The following is a 5,480-nucleotide window of genomic DNA, read 5'->3' on the forward strand; positions in this document are numbered from 1 at the left end:
CGGTGTGGTTGGCGCAGGATAGAGCAGGGTTTAGAGCTGTTGTGCATAGGGTCGCTATGAGTCGGAAACGACTCGATGGCACATAACAACAGCAAGACGTTTTGTTAGAAACATCATTCTGAAGCTCACTACTGGCTCTGCTATTTCTGGACATTCATCCATTGTTACAAAAATACTAGTAAAAAAAAAAAATACTGGTAACCAGCCTTTCCTCTTTGTCCTAATAACAAGTATCAGCAAGTTATGATCGTTTCTGTCCCTAGAAGAGTCTCCACAAATATGGGTTCCCTGCCTTAGCCACAATAATAGTTGTCAATTTCTTTTACAAATCCTATCATTTTATCTCCTACATACAGAGAATTTTTTTTCCTTTCATCCTTTTCATTACTTTAAATAATATCGAATTTATTTTACTATTAGTAAACTTAGGAATCCTTGGCTGCTACAAACGGTGAATCACTAGGCTGCTAACTTGGAGCCTGAGTTCACCCAGAGGAACCTCAGAAGAAGTGTCTGGTAATCTAGATCTTGAAAACCAGTCAGTGAAAGCTGTAAGAGTGCAGTTCTATTATTATAATACCTGGTGTCCCAATGATTCAGAATTAACTCCAGGTTCACTGCAAACAGAAAAGGCCAGTCAACAATTCTCATTTTTAAAAGAATAGGGTGTTTTTTTCCCCTTCCCTCTACTGTTGTTGTTATGTGCCCATCAAGTTGCTTATGACTCATGGCTACCCTACAATAGCCCTGAAATCTGCTCTATCCTGTACCAACCTTATTGTCTCTGACCCTAGTCATTGAGTCAATGCACCTTATCAAAGGTCATCTTCTCTTGTGTTGTCCCTCCATCTTTTCAAGCATGACATCCCTCTCCAGGGACTGGTCCCTTCTTGCAACATGTCCAATGTATGTCAGATGAAGCCTCAGAACCCTTGCCTCCAAGGAGCAGTGTGATTTCACCCTCTCTAGGACGAACCTGTTTGTTCTCCTGGAAATCCATGGTATATTCATACTATGAAACTGAAATCATCAATACCGACTGAACAAATAAAGGAAGGTGAAATTTGTAGGGAGTTTTTCTGCAAACCTAAAAGTGGCCATTTAGAATCAACCAGTAACTAACTCCTTGGGAGAAGAATGAATAATCTCCTCCTGTGCCATTTATAACCTCCAAAAACCTATTAGATGGTCAGCTATGAGGTGAATCCCACGAGACAGCAGCGATTTGAGTTGTTTTTAAGTTGAACATTAATTGATTCCAACACAATTGGGATTTTAACAGAGACATCACTGATGTAATAAGAAAACTGTTAATACATGTCAACAAGCTCTTAGAATCCCACTCCTTGTGTTCATCTGTTTTGTTGTAAAATAGTAACAGGAGTGTTTGGGAAATGTTTGGGCCTAGAAAAGCAGCAAGAAAAATGTGCACATTCTTACATAACATGTCTGCTGTTAGGTGTTTCATCTGTATTATTTTATTTTGTGCTCACAGAAAAGCTCATTTCTAAGTACCCAGAGAAAATTTAACATCAAGAAAGAACTTAATTAACCTGCCCAAAGTCTCTGTAGGCAGATTTTGAAGAAAAGATTTAAACACAGAGATGCTGTCTGCCATGACTGCTCTCACACAATGGCGTTTGAATTCTCAGACAAATGCAGAGGAAACTCCATTAAGATTATTGATAAGACTATTTAATTTGTATAAACAAAATCAGGACCAGGAAACATTTTCAGAAACGCTGCAGGTAAGATAGGAAAAAAGGCTTATAATATTTCCTAGAGCCTTTCTGAATGTCAGTGTTTGTTTTCTTTTTCTTTAGACCTACTCCTTGGAAGGAACAGATTGCCTACAGACCAGAATTTCCACCTCATTCTGGGTCTGTCCACAGCAGCTTGTTTTTTTTTCACACTCTGTCCTTGAAAACATTCTTCAAGCCCTAGCATCTTTTTCAAAGTCTGCCTCTTAATTTGTAGCTCAAATGTAGAAGCAGAATTTACCCCTGAGACAACATTCAGAGCCCTCTCTTAATTTAGGGCATGAGTCAGAACCCAGCAGAGACTTCACATGATTCTACAGTATGCTATTCAATTCTTGGCTTCAGACCAGGAGAGAGAAACTCGCAAAAAGAATGAAAAATAATAATTCCTCTAAAATCACATAGATGTGAAAATGACTCAAGATTCTGAAATCCTTATTATATTCATTGACATCTTTGAGTCCAATTTCAGCACTGTTCAAGGAACTTTGGGTTTTCATCCAAACAATTGCAATAATTAAATCATGTGTGTTCATGATGCCTACCACTTGCTGCCACCAACAGTGCACTAATCTCCAGAGAGGACTGAAGAAATCAGGGATAATTATCTCCTACTGCTTATCCACAGGAAACATTTGCACTTTTTACTGTAATACGTTGTAGGAAGTAAATTGCATATTTGGCGTCTCTGAACAAACAGCTTGAAATGATAGATTGAAACAAAGAAGATGAATTTAGATGAAATGCATGGATGAATATATAGCTCTAAATTTAGGTCACAAAAAATTCCACATAAATACAGATCAGATAAATGCAGTCTGAGAGTTGGGTCAGTGGCAGGGAATTAGAAGCATATTATTTAAGGTTTAAAATAAATTTCTGTAATGAAGAAGCTCTCAAAAGATTAAATGTTATTTCTGGTTTCTATAATAAATACCTCCAAACCAAATTCCCTGCCATAAAGTCCATTCCAACATCTGACAACTCTATAGTTGGAGTACAATGTTTCCATAGGATTTTCAAATTTATAAATTCTTTAAGGAAGCAAACTGCCACATCTTTCTTCTAGGGATGCATTGTTGTTGTTGTTGTTGTTATGTGCCATCAAGTCATTTGCGACTCATAGAGACCCTATGTACAACAGCTCTAAACTCTGCTCTGTCCTGTGCTTATCTCATTGTCTCCGACACACTCATACCGATTGCCCCAGTCACCAAATCAATCCACCTCCCAGAGGACCTTCCCCTCCTGCGCCTGCCCTCCACCCTCCCAAGCATGATGTCCCTCTCCAAGGACTGGTCCCTCCTTACAACATGAAAAACTTGTCAGATGAAGTTTCAGAATCCTTGCCTCCAAGGAGCAGCCCAGTTTCACCCTCTCCAGGATGAATATGTTTGTTTTCTTAGCAGTCCATGGTACCCTCAGCACTCTTCTCCAACACAAAAGCTCAAAAGCATCAATTCTCTATCTATCCTCCCTGGTCATTGTCTAGGTCTCTGATGCATAAGAAGTGATTGCAAAGACCTTGGCCTGTACCAGACTCACCTTAGTCTCTAGAGACACACCGTTGCTCTTCAGTACCTTAGAGAGGTCCCTAACAGCAGACTTTCCCATCACAATATGTCTTTTAATTTCCTGGCTGCTGGTGCCAAGAGTGTTGATTGTGGAGCCACACAGACTAAAGCTGTGAACAATCTCAATCTCTTCACCAACCATCCTGGATGTTGCCAATTGGTCCAGTGGTGAGAATCTTTGTCTTCTTGACATTAAGCCTCAATCCATATTGAAGGCTGCAGTCCCTGAACCTCAGCAACAAGCGCTTCAGGTCCTCCTCAGTTTCAGCAAGCAGGGTTGTGTCATCTGTATAACGCAGAATGTTGATATATCTTCCACCAATCCTGGTGCCACATTTCTCCTCATAGAGCCCAGCCTCCCGGATGAACTGTTCTGCATAGAGGTTGAAAAGGTATGAAGACAGGACACATCCCTGGTGTGCGCCCTTCCCAATTTTGAACCATACAGTGTTTCCTTGCTCTGTTCTGACGACTGCTTCTTGGTTCGACTATAAGTTTCATATTAGCATGATCAAGTGTTCTGGGATTCCCATTTTTCTCAGAGTCAGCCACAGTTTGTTATGGTCCACACAGTAAAACGCCTTTGCATAATCAATGAAGCACAGATAGACATGCCTCTGATATCAAACATTAGCTCCAATATCACTAGTACCATGACCCCTTCTAAAGCCTGGACTTCTGGAATTCTCTGCTGATGTGCTATTCCAGTCGTTTTTGGATAATCTTCAGGAGAGTCTTGCTTGCATGTGAAATCAATGATATTTTTCTATAGTTTCCACACTATGTTAGGTCACCTTTCTTTGAAATGGAAATGAATATAGATCTCTTCCAGTCAGTTGGCCAAGTGGTTGTTCTCCAAATTTCTTGATACACTTGGTGAGCACATCCAGGGCAACATCTGTTATCTGGAATACTTCAATTGGTATACCATCTATTCCTGGAGCCTTATTTTTTGCTATTTCCTTTAAGTAGCTTGAACTTCTTCCTTCAACACCATAGGCTCTTGCTCATATGTTTCATCAAATTCTTCTGTGTCTGCCAATTCCTTTTGATACAATGACTCAGTATATTCTTTCCATCTTCTTTTGATACTTCCTGGATCATTTAATACTCTGCCTAAGGCATCCTTGATTATAGCAACTTGAGGTTTGAATTTGTTCTTCAGTTCCTTGAGCTTAAGAAATGCTGAGCGAGTTCTACCCTTTTGGTTTTCTGACTCCAGCTCCTTGCACATTTCATTGTAATATTTTACTTTGTCATCCCACACTGCCTTTTCAAAGCTTCTGTTCAGCTCTTTAGTATCTTGAATTCTTCCTTGTGCTTTGGCTTCTCTGAACTCCAGTGCAATATTCAGAGTTTCTTCTGGCATCCATTTTGGTCTTTTCTTGCTCTTCTGTCTTTGTAGTGAATGTTTGCACTCTTCTTGGATGACACCCTTGATATCCTCCCACAACACATCTGGTCTTCACTCATTCGTGTTCAAGGCCTCAAAACTGTTCTTGAGATAGTTCTGAAATTCAGATGGGATAGACTCAAAGTTATGTTTTGGTTCCTGTGGATTCGGTTTAATTTTCCTCAGCTTCAGCTTGCACTTGCATATGAGAAGTTGGTGAATTCAAAATTCAAATTTAAACCGTTTTGTTTAGTAGCCCAAGTTAACTTATTTTACTACAAAGGTTCCTCAATTAAATGCATGTTATTTTTACTTGTAGGTGCCAAGGAGTTAACTGGTACTCAGAACAACACTATGAACAACTCTGAACCTTATCCTATATTGCTCCATCCTCAGAATCCACACCATATTCAAGTTCTTTGCCACAGTCACTGTGTAAATCCATCTCTTGAAGGTCATCCTCTCTTTTGCAGACCCTCTAACTTTCTCAGCATCATGTTTTGGGTTTTGCGCTTTTAAACAACTGGAACCTCCTGATAACATTCCCAAGATATGTCAGACCAAGTTTTACCTTCTTTGTTTTAAAGGAGCTGGACTTAAAGACAGATTTGTTTCTTTTTTTGGCAGTCCAGCAAAGGAGGTTGAGTTTTCAAGTATGGAAATATAAAGGAAAAGGAACAGTTGTAAGCAGACACTGGTGACTGGGACATGGAATGTGAGAACCATGAATGTAGGAAAATTAGATATTGTTAA

The sequence above is a fragment of the Elephantulus edwardii genome, unplaced genomic scaffold (assembly GCF_000299155.1).
Source record: "Elephantulus edwardii isolate Elephantulus edwardi_28Jun2011 unplaced genomic scaffold, EleEdw1.0 scaffold00034, whole genome shotgun sequence".
Lineage (NCBI taxonomy): Eukaryota > Metazoa > Chordata > Mammalia > Macroscelidea > Macroscelididae > Elephantulus > Elephantulus edwardii.